At 36.8% G+C, this 12664-nt stretch overlaps 1 non-coding gene across 1 annotated transcript; it reads right to left on the reverse strand.

Moving 5' to 3' along the window:
• Positions 1 to 232: 232 nt before the first annotated feature.
• On the reverse strand, positions 233 to 339 carry LOC133769321 (U6 spliceosomal RNA). Its single transcript, XR_009867190.1, has one exon. It is a non-coding gene; the product is annotated as a U6 spliceosomal RNA (small nuclear RNA).
• Between the last annotated feature and the right edge of the window lie 12325 nt (positions 340 to 12664).

Here is a 12664-nt window from a genome sequence, read left to right on the forward strand (position 1 = left end):
TTCATATTGGTGACCATGTTTCTGTGTTTCTGTGTGTAACACATCTTTAAGGATCTTTTGCAGGGCTGGATGAGTGACAACAAATTCTTTCAATTTCTGTTTGCTGTGAAAGGTCTTTATTTCACCTTCATTCACATTCATTCACAAATGAGAGCTTTGCAGGATATGATATTCTGGGCTGGCAGTTTTTCTCTCTTAGTACCTGGGCTATATCTTGCCATTCCCTCCTAGCAAAAATATGGAACGCTTCACGAATTTGCATGTCATCCTTGCGCAGGGGCCATGCTAATCTTCTCTGTATCGTTCCAATTTTAGTATATGTGCTGCCGAAGCGAGCACAAAGTACGTAGTTTTCAAACATGACTATATTATCAACCACAGCTAGACATTAAAACCTGAAGTAAGACTCATTTGAATTTCTGCCCTACAAATTATTTGTTACTTAACAACTAAATTAGTAATTAGTTTTTCTCTCGTTTTGACATGATCTAAATTCATCATTTATTCTCCATTATTTAGTAAACAGGCTTACACCTATAAATGCAAGCCATCACACTGGATTAATTTATTCTTTCATTTCCTTTTTAAATTGTATATAAAGAGAACAAATTTCACAAATTTATGCCTACACTTTTAAGCACAAAATGATATTTCTTACACCTTCCCCTCCCTCCCTCCTCCTTCTTTCCTTTTTGTTCTTTTAATTTTTGTGATAACATACTTGCAGGTTACTTAAAGTGATAAAACAAAGAACTTCCATAAAATTAGTGAAATTGGTATTATCAATAATTACAATAATGATAATAAAAGTAAATATCTGCTCATTTTATATAAAGTCCATTTTCATTTTTGATTTGAAATATGAACATGTTTTTTGAATACTTCATTTTTTTCTCTTCTTTTTTAGAGTAGATTTTGTCTTACCTAATGCTGGACTATCCAGTATTATTTTAACCTCTGAATGTTCCTAATATTCTGATGTGATCATAGCTTCATTATCCCAGAATGAGGATAATATTGATGTTTAGGATTTCATGATAAATGTAGGCCAAATGCAGAACTATTAAATCAAAGTCTTTGGGAGAGGGTAATGAGCATTGGCCCAGTAATACGCACACTGGAGGGTCAGAACAGCTTTGTAGAGAGGTTAACTAGTCCTTTATAAAAGATCCTAGACAAAGACCAGCATTGTGGCACAGCAGGGTAGGCTACCCCCAGCATCCCTTCCCAGCAATCAGTTTCAAGTACCTGTTATTCTGTTTCTGATCCAGCTTCTTGCTAATGCTCCTGGGAACACAAGATGACGACCCCACTGCTTGGCCTCCTGCCACCCATTTGGCAGACCTGGATGGAGCTCCTGGCTCCTGTCGTTGGCCTAGCCCAAACTTGCTGTTGATATGGCTCTTTGGGAAATGAACTAGTAGGTGGAATATTCTCTCTCTCTCCTCCCTCCCTGTTGCTCTACTTTTCAAACAAGTAACAATTTTTTTTAAAAAAAATCATCTTTGACATTGTCTGAATGCAATACTGTGTTGAACTTTTCAAAAGTGACTGATCTAATTGTCATGTCCCCCATCCTTGAGTTCCCTTGGGAGCAAATATTACTACACAGTCACCATCACTAATCCAATGGCACTAATGCAAAGCTTTCTATAGGGTAATGTGTTCTTGATCTATCCTGTTTTGCTAAGGATGGAGAACACCAGTGTTCAATTCTCTGGTGCAGAATAACAAATTGTATGTGTGTGTGCATGTGTGTGTATGCAGATATATACATGTGTGTGTTATAGTATTGAATTATGTTTTCAATTTTAAAAAATTAGATACAGATATATTTTTCTTATTTATTACCCCTGTAACCATAAGCATTAGGCTTGTTAAGATGATTTGTTAGGGTAAAAAACATACTCAGCATTCATCAGATGGTATGAAGTTTATTGGGCCCTAGAGAAGTTGCTCCCCACAGCACAGTTCTCATAAGTACAATATTTTAACCCTCTGACTGGCTAATGGAGCGATTATTCCATATCAGATATAGAACATCTTTGCACAAAACGTCTTATGGAGAAAAGTGTGGCTATTCCTAAGGGGATGGGATAAATATGGAGTATTTTCATACTGAGCTCCTGGCACAAGCTGATGTAGGTTTTCTTGGGAGCTTTTAGGAAGAGAACATAAGCATGAATAACAGAAAATTTTCAAGTCACTGCAAAGCTGAAGTTCAGTACATTACCATAGCTGTATTACAGAACTCAGAACTTCTTCAAGGAATACCTTCCAATCCCAAGATATCAGACAGTTAAGCTCCTCTGAAATGTAGGGGTGCTAAAATGTCAACAAATACCTTCTGAATAACAGTTACCTCAATGGCTGCAATGTTAGACAAGGACCACTGAATCAGTCCATGACTCACATCATAGGAGCGCACTATGTGCTGGAAGCTTGGTCCTCAATGTGCTGGTGGATACTGTAAAAGATTGGGCCTATGGAAGGGATTTAGGTCATGAAGGCACCACCCTTGGAAGTGATTAATGCTGGTGTCATAAAAGGGGCTTATTACTCATGGAAATAATTATTTTAAAAAGAAGGAACGTGGCTCTTCTCCAGCCTCTTACTTCTTGTCATGTATTCTCTTCCTTTCTCACATGCTCCCACTGTGACGCCATCTGCCATGTTTTACTGTAGCCAGAGTTTCCTCACCAGACCCAAGAAGATGCTGGTGCCATGTTGTTGAATTTCCAACACTGTGCACTAAGAAAATCAATTCACTTTGTGGTTCATATGCAGCTTTTTTGTTATAGCAACAAAAACAAAAGTAAGGGTTTTGGTGAAAAAATGCTTCAAATCTACATATAGTTTTTTTCAAATTACACATTTCCACAAACTTTTTTTAAGACCCTTCATGCAGAACAGTTACATATCCATTGATGAAATAAATTATGATACTATGACATTTAAGTTGTTTAATAAAAGGTATTTTCCAAAAGCTATGAGAATCCAGAACAGAACACCATCCTCTGTGTCACAGGGATTCATTTGTAAATTAAATAGTTATTAAGCTCTCTAAAGACCTACTTTCATTTTTCCTTGCTACAGCATGCGTCTCTGTGGTTCATTCTTTTTTTATTTCTTAGCAATTACAATAATTCTAAAAATCTTCATGGATACAGACTCTATCATGATCTTCAATTTGCCCCCTTTGCTCTAGCACTTTTCTTGCAATATTTCAGAGAACTTTCTCTTACTGTCTGTTTTCCCCTTCAGTTAATTCTCTAATTACAGATACTCCCCACACTTCAGTTCTGGGATTGATTTTTTTTTTTTTTACTCCATATTTTCCCTTGTTGATAAGTTGGATTTTTATTTCTTTTACCCAACCAAATATCTCATCTACTCCTACATTCTGTTATCAGACAATCCTATATCTGATTCAGGATGAGTTTTGGAACATGTAAAGAGTCTGGGGCTACCACTATGGCATAGTGGGGTACCCTGCCACCTGAGACACCCATGGAGCAGCCAGGTCTTGAACCGGTGCCCATATGGGATGTTACTGCTACAGACTGTGGCTCTACCCACTATGCCACAGTGCCGACCCCTATCAGGATTTCACAACTGGGTCAAGAAAGCATTTCAAATAAAGCTACACAACACAGCTGCATGAAGTCTTTCCTTTTCCATCCTCCCTACTGCATTTTAAACAAAAGTTACCTCGTGGCCGGCGCCGTGGCTCAACAGGCTAATCCTCCGCCTTGCGGCGCCGGCACACCGGGTTCTAGTCCCGGTCGGGGCACCGATCCTGTCCCGGTTGCCCCTCTTCCAGGCCAGCTCTCTGCTGTGGCCAGGGAGTGCAGTGGAGGATAGCCCAAGTGTTTGGGCTCTGCACCCCATGGGAGACCAGGATAAGCACCTGGCTCCTGCCATCGGAACAGCGCGGTGCGCCGGCCGCAGCGCGCTACCGCGGCGGCCATTGGAGGGTGAACCAACGGCAAAAGGAAGACCTTTCTCTCTGTCTCTCTCTCACTGTCCACTCTGCCTATCAAAAAAAAAAAAAAAAAAAAAAAAAAAAAAAAAAAAAAAAGTTACCTCGTTACAGAGTTATTTTTAAAACATTATTCAAATGAAATCTCATGGTTTGTCTTCCCTGCTGCTAGCTCTCCCCACTCAGAAACGAGAATTATAATTTTAAAGTATAGATCCCATCACATAAATGTAAATTCAACTCCAAACCCAGATGTCTCAGGGACCTTCCAATCTCTGTCTTCCTCTCTGTGAAAATTAAACTTCTTGTTGCTGAACTTGACCTCTTTATCCACTTTTCCATCCATAATTGCTCCTGTACTTTGCCTGGAACACCTCTCTCTAGCACCCTACCACCTCATACAGCAAGCTTCCTACTCTTCTCTAAATCTCAGGGAATCTCTACAGCCTACCAAAATCTCAGATTCTCCCATTCAAAAGAAATCTTTTCATTTTGGTTTTCCCTGGCAATTTATTTCAGTTTCTAGTATAATATTTCTTTCCTTTTCTTTTTTTGTAGTGTAATGCTGTTTATTCTGTGGATTCTTGATAATGAGACTTTTGAAATTTTTTCCTGTTTTTGTCTATGAGAATTAAATATTCAAGTGATAAGAGACTCTTAAGTTCTTTCAAAACAGAGCTTTAATTATTAAATGTATTAGGACAGAAATTCTGGAATTCCTAATATTCTCTCCCAGCTTTCACCAGACTTTGCACTTCTTAAAAAAAGACAATATTTTTATTTTTATTAGTATAAAGAGAACAGATTTCATGTATTTCATAGGTATACTTCTAAGAATTTATTCGTTCAACAAAGACAGACAATGAGAATACTGTGGTAAAGCAAATAGATGAGTCTAAGCTTTGCAGCACACACCATAGCCTACAAATGCTAATGATATTACTGTAATTATAGGTTGACATTGTCTGGAAAGTAATGGCTTAGGCCATTATCTTTATACTTTGTTTCTTTTTAACTCTTCTTTAAGATACTTATAGAGGGGCTATGAATGTTTTGATAAATGGGATTAACTTACATAGTTTTCCAAAGAAAATAAATGTTAAATTAATTTTAACTTGATTATTTTCCCTGAATGTCTATAATATTTTGACCTATTTCTTGGAAATCATACACTAACACATAGATTTTCCAACAGGTAATGGACTTCTGATTTTGATACAGATTTACAAATTTGTTTCCAAAACAACTCAATCATTGCATACTTAAAATGATGATCAGTCAATGGCATACCTGTAGAATTGCAAATGCATATATGGAAATTGCTATCGTCAGCCTTAGCTTACACTTTCAGAAAAATCATTAGTTAATAGTGCACCTGCCATACACAAGGCACTAGAGAAAATTTGATAAGTGAGTGCCTTTTCCTCAAGAAGTGCACATAAAATGTTGCATAAAGCTAAAGAATTTTTCACTGAAACACATTCACACTTGAACAATTTTCATCCTGACAGTTATCTTGGAGGAAGTGTCTAATCAAAATTATGTACTTAATATTCATCCAGGTTCTATTCTGTATATTTGGGTACAACAGTAAGCAAAACACAAATATCCCACAAAAGACTTACATTTTGTTGGAATCATCACCAAAATTCTGTGGACAGTGAGATTAAATATGTGTTGATAGCCAAACACCTGGGAAATGGAAAAACTATAATAAGATGTAAACCTTCTGATTCAGATTCTCCCTTTTTTTAAATTATTCTACAGTTTCTGCTCTAAAATTGCTTGTTCTCAAAGTAAAATCAAACAAAGTTAAGCAAAAATCTACTTAAACTTCCGAAACCTACTATGCACAACAGAAATTAATTCACATAATATAGCATAGAGCTGTTTACTGTAAAATGTAACTTTCACTTATTTTAACAACTGTAGGAGATGAAATTTTAAGGATAAAATCAATATCAGTTATCACAAAGTTATTAAAAAGTAGCACCATACGAAAAGCCATATCAATATGAAGAAAACCAGTCTGAACATATTTGAAAAATCAGTATATGCAAGGCAAAATGAGCCATTTTAGGGGCCTAATTAATAATCTAATTGAAAAGAAACTAAATATTTGAAAAAATCTGTACATTATAGTTATTTTATATATTTATTTGATGTGACTGACTCTAAACATGTGAGAACTTATATTTGAATAAAAGAAATTTCAATAAAGGAGATTTGAAAAGAATGTGGTGGACAGCACAATAAAATTTCATAGAAGGGAGAAATCAAGAGAGTGTTGTGATGAAATAAGGTTCAGGCTGAGATTAAAGGACTAAGAAAGTAAGAATGATGATTCACTCTAGAGAAAGAGTTAGAGGACAAACAGAAATGCTGATCAGAAGGGGTACAAAAATGTTGCAGTAGAAGTTCTGCAAAGGCACTTTGAAGACACCCAGAGGTTTTAGGTTCAGGCCAGATTAGGAAGCAGCCTAATTTTGAGAGGTTTTCAAAGTTCATAAAGAAGGGTAGAACAACAGTGAGAAGTGTTCCTTGGAAGACTTGACAGTTAGCTGCAATCCGAACCAGAAGCTTGAAAAACAGAAGACAGTAGGCAGTTAGTGTGACAGATCTCGCTAGAGGTCAAATGACCTGGTAAGTAGTCACAACAGAAAGAACTGAAAAAAAAAATGCAGTCAGAAAATAGGAGAATATGATGAACAATTTCACATGCGTTGTATAATCAGAGAGCTACTAAGGACAGACTAATAACAAAAATAATAGCAAATATTGACTACATTTTTGTCATTACCTTTTTGTGATTACTCATTTAATTCTCTGACAACCCTATTAAATGAGTCATATTGTTATCCCCTTTTATGTGTATATGGAAACTGAGACTCATCTAATATAACTGCTTTCCCTCACCCAGGTTCAAATTCTATTATGACCACATCAGACTCCAAACTCAGGCACTTGGCTTGCAGAGTTAGTGATTACTCCATTTCTCTGCTCCTGCAGTTTAAAGTTTTAGTGACGAAAAAGACTCGAGTGCAATGTTCAGAAACAGGGCAGCTGAGATGTCTTGAGTCCCTTTGACAGAGGAACTAATGGGGCTGCAGGGTGATGAATGGCTGTTAAGTTCTCAGAGCTCATAGTTGACTGCTATAGTCTGGATATGGTTTGACACATTGAACCTGGATTGTCACTGTGGCTGTGTTAGAAGATGAGACCTTCAACGAGCAATTAGTCTTAAGGACTGAGTTTTAAGGGGCGTTTTTCATAATGCTTTTTTTCACAGGTGTTCTCACTCTGACTGGACTAAATCAGTAACAGCAAACATGAGTTGTCATAAAGTCAACCCAGCCTTGTGCTTTAACCTTTCACACCTGCTCACTCCCCCGTTCTTCCACCTTTTCCCATGAAGCAGTTAAAGCAGAATGAGTCTTTCACCAGATTCAACTACCCGATCTTGAACTTCCAGCCTCCAGGACAGTGAACTAAATAAACTTCGTTCCTTTATAAATTATATTTTCTCAGGTATTCCATTACAGCAACACAGTAGAGATTAAGAAAGAATATCCTCACAGGGAAGTGGGCTGTTGCTATAACAATACTGGAAGGAGTTTGGGAACTGGATAATAGGTGAAAGCTGTGGTAGTTCTGAGGCGAAAGCTGGAAACATTATGGGTGGATAAATTTTTTTTTCTATCAAGGGCCATTTGTATATTTATAACATCATTCACGTGTCATACAAAATTATAGATTTACTGAATTTCATCAGAGGAAATGTGTATTCATTCAGGGAAATCCCAGTAGAAGTATCATTTACAAAGTTAATTATTATGAAGCAGAGTATGTTTTTGAGCTAAAATAGTTCTCTCCTGGAACTACAATATTATCTGTACTTCTGTTATTTAAAGCCACAGAATATAAATCCCTCTTCCAAATTACAACTCTACAAATTTTGGAGATAAGCAGCATGTTGCTGGCAACCCTCTATTGGCAATGTCTCTGTTCTTTAATTGTTCATCATTTTTGTCAATTTTTTTTGTTTTTCCTCTGAATCATTATCCTTCAAGCTGTGGACCATAGAACTAAATTTAATTTTACAATCATGGTCAGACTTGAGAAAACAGAACAGATCTATATAGGCTTCATTCTAGATACCAAAAATCCAGTAGAAAAACCTTAAATTTAAATTTGCTACTATAGCATCTATTATACACTATGGGTTCATAATGCATTGATTTATTCCAAACTCTAAGTCTTCATGTTAATTCTACAGGTAGTTTTATGAAAAGGACATATCAGTTGTACAAAATGGATTGACCATAGTAAAGACTTCAAAGGCTAATAGTGTTTCCTATATATCTTTAAAAACAATATATTTTTTAATTAAACTTTTATTTAATGAATATAAATTTCCAAAGTACAGCTTATGGGTTACAATGGCTTCCCCCCTCCCAAAACTTCCCTCCCACCCACAACCCTCCCCTTTCCCACTCCCTCTCCCCTTCCAATCACATCATGATTCATTTTCTATTCTCTTTATATACAGAAGATCAGTTTAGTATATATTAGGTAACGATTTCAACAGTTTGCCCCCATATAGCAACACAAAGTGAAAAAAAAAATACTGTTGGAGTACTAGTTATAGCATTAAATCACAGTGTACAGCACATTAAAGACAGAGATCCTACATAATATTTTTTTAAAAATTAATTAATTTTCTATGCCATTTCCAATTTAACACCAGGTTTTTTTTTTTTTCATTTCCAATTATCTTTATATACCGAAGATCGATTCAGTATATAATTAGTAAAGATCACATCAGTTTGCACCCACGGAGAAACACAAAGTGTAAAAATACTGTTTCAGTACTAGTTATAGCATCACTGCACATTAGACAACACATTAAGGACAGATCCCACATGGGATGTAAGTACACAGTGACTTCTGTAGCTGACTTAACAATTTGACACTCCTGTTTATGGCGTCAGTAATCTCCCTAGGCTCTAGTCATGAGTTGCCAGGGCTATGGAAGCCTTTAGAGTTCGCTGACTTTGATCTTATTCTGATAGGGTCATAGTCAAAGTGGAAGTTCTCTCCTCTCTTCAGAGAAAGGTACCTCCTTCTTTGATGGCCCCGTTCTTTCCACTGGGATCTCCCTCGCAGAGATCTTTCATTTGGGTCTTTTTTTTTTTTTTTTTTTTTTTTGTTTCCAGGGTGTCTTGGCTTTCCATGCCTACAATACTCTCATGGGCTCTTCAGCCAGATCCGAATGCCTTAAGGGCTGATTCTGAGGCCAGAGTGTTGTTTAGGACGCCTGCCATTCTATGAGTCTGCTGTGTATCCCACTTCCCATGTTGGATCTTTCTCTCCCTTTTTGATTCTATCAGTTAGTATTAGCAGACACTTGTCTTGTTTGTGTGATCCCTTTGATTCTTAGACCTATCAGAGCCATCCAATGTGAACTGAAATTGATCACTTGGACTAGTGAGATGGCATTGGTACATGCCACCTTGATGGGATTGCCATCCCACTCCTTGGAATTTACCCAAAGGAAAATAATTTGGCTAATAAGAAAGCCATCTGCACATTAATGTTTATTGCAGCTCAATTCACAATAGCTAAGACCTGGAACCAACCCAAATGCCCATCAACAGTAGACTGGATAAAGAAATTATGGGACATGTACTCCATAGAATACTATACAGCAGTAAGGAACAATGAAACCCAGTCATTTGCAACAAGATGGAGGAATCTGGAAAACATCATGCTGAGTGAATTAAGCCAGTCCCAAAGAGACAAATATCATTTGTTTTCCCTGATCGGCGACAACTGAGCACCAAAGGGGAAACCTGTTGAAGTGAAATGGACACTATAAGAAACAATGAACTGGTCAGCTCTTGTCCTGACTCTAGATGTACAATGTAATACTTTATCCTTTTTAGTATTTGTTGTTGTTGTTGTTCTAGTACTAGTGGTTGAACTCTGTAATTAACACACAATTATTCTTAGGTTTTTAAATCTTAACTAAAAGGTGATCCCTGTTAAATTTCAGAGTGGAAAAAGAGAGGGAGGAGATGTACAATTTGGGACATGCACAATCAGACTTGCCCCAAATGATGGAGTTAGAAATGTGCCAGGGGATTCCAATAAAAACAATATATTTTTAGTACTTGCTATTACAGTATCACTCTAGGATTTTAAATGTGATTTTACTTAAACTGAAAAAGCTTTAAAGATTTTTTTTGTTGAACTAAGTATGTTTTGAATTATTTACAAGTGTGAATACAGGCTTGTGTATGGTCCAGTTAGAAAAAATTACCTTAGAAATTGTTAATTCAGGTATAAATTTGCATAATACGCATATTTATAAAATCTTTGACCTACAATTTATAAATAGGATATATATATTAGTCTAAACTGCATACCTAGTTTTAAACTGTAAAAGTACATTATTGTATTCTTAAGTGCCCCAAAACATTAATAATTTCATAGATCAGTTTTAGAAGAAAGCCATTAAGCACAAATATCCCCTAAGGAATATTTTCACTAGATATTTTTTCTCTTGAATTTTCACATGCAACTGGGCATTATCATTCATAAGAATCCACAATATATCAGTATCTACTCTAAATAATTCATTAAAATTCATGTCATGAATGGAAACTAATATAGAAAAACTGGCTAAATGCTATAGATTGATTTGATGGGCAAATTTATGTTACAAAATAAATTATTAAATTCAGGCTTTCTGTCAAAATCAGATCTTCCTATTGTACTATTTTACATACACTATTAAAATCAAACACACTACATAATATATTCATTATGGCATGTGACAATGCTCAAGTCTTTCTCAGTTTCATACATAGTTCACTGTCAAAGTATTCTAGGTCGGCGCCGTGGCTCAATAGGCTAATCCTCTGCCTGCAGCGCCGGCACCCCGGGTTCTAGTCCCGGTCGGGGCGCCGGATTTTGTCCCGGTTGCCCCTCTTCCAGGCCAGCTCTCTGCTGTGGTCCGAGAGTGCAGTGGAGGATGGCCCAAGTGCTTGGGCCCTGCACCCACATGGGAGACCAGGAGAAGCACCTGGCTCCTGGCTTCGGATCAGTACAATGTGTTGGCCACAGCGTGCCAGCTGCAGCGGCCATTGTGGGGTGAACCAATGGAAAAGGAAGACCTTTCTCTCTGTCTCTCTCTCACTGTCCACTCTGCCTGTCAAAAAAAATTTAAAAATTTAAAAAAAGTATTCTAATGATGACACCTTTAAAATATAAAGATGAAAATATTTAGTTTAATTTTGTTGGTTATAGAATTTTAGATCAAAACACATAGTTTTCATTCATCCACTATCAATTTCATTATTTGTGGCTTAATACACAGATAGAGATGGGGGATGGAGGAGGAGAAGAGAGCAGATCATGCGTCCTGTAACTGAATGACATTAGACATCCTCAAATATGCACAATTCAATTGAATATCTTCTTGGATGTGTTTCTGTTTGACTTTAGCACTGTTGTATACCATATTTTGTTCACTGATATAAGTGTTCCCCACAGAGATATCCTCAACTATGAGACACACACACATACATATACACAGAAATAAACAAATTCTTGAGATTTGAGTCTTTCAGTTGGTTGACAAGTACATACTAGCCATTATAAATCTTCTGTTGAATTCTGGTCTCCCATTTCCTACTATCTTACGAACCATGCTACCCTCAAAACATCTATTAAACATTTTTTACACTTTGTTTTTATTTTATTTTATTTTTTGACAGGCAAAGTTACAAAGTGAGAGAGACAGAGAGAAAGGTCTTCCTTCCATTGGTTCACCCCCCAAATGGCCGCTATGGCCGTCGCACTGCCCCGATCCGAAGCCAAGAGCCAGGTGCTTCCTCCTGGTCTCCCATGTGGGTGCAGGGGCCCAAGCACTTGAGCCATCCTCCACTGCCTTCCTGGGCCACAGCAGAGAGCTGGACTGGAAGAGGAGCAACTGGGACAGAATCCAGCGCCCCAACTGGGACTCGAACCCAGAGTCCATATGTGATGCCAGCGCCTCAGGCGGAAGATTAATCAAGTGAGCCACTGCGCTGGTTCCTGCTTTTATTTTTAATTTGCTTATTTTAACATCTGTAATTGTGTGTTTCTACTTAAATGAAGTTTATACTTCTACTTAAATGAAGTTTATAGCTGTCCTATTATTTGATTTTAGGAAAATATTATTTCACTCTTTTTTCTAACTCTTGAGTGTTTTTCATAATGATTCTTAACTTATGGGATTTATATTTTATTATTATTTCCCATGATTACTATAATCTCTGTGAAGTTATTTAAGTTGTTCTATTTACAGGTGTCTAATTTTCCCTGAATTGATGATGTGTCTCAATAAAACAAATGAATATTTGTTTACATTGTCAGAGTCTGAGTGTTTACTGGTGCTGGGCCAATTTTTGTGTTAATTTTTAGGCCTGGGAATTTTCTGAATTACATAAAAAGAATGCATTAAAATATTTCTTCCATGTAAGGTGTCAGCTTAACGATCCAGTTTTTCACAGGAGTCTTTGTTTCCCCTCCCACAGGAGACAGACTAACAAAGGTTTTAGGAAATTCTTGAGTTGGAAGACAATGTTTAGGTTATTTTCTTTTTTAGATTATATTCTGTCAAATAGCTGTATATGT

Source organism: Lepus europaeus, chromosome 10 (assembly GCF_033115175.1).
Source record: "Lepus europaeus isolate LE1 chromosome 10, mLepTim1.pri, whole genome shotgun sequence".
NCBI lineage: Eukaryota > Metazoa > Chordata > Mammalia > Lagomorpha > Leporidae > Lepus > Lepus europaeus.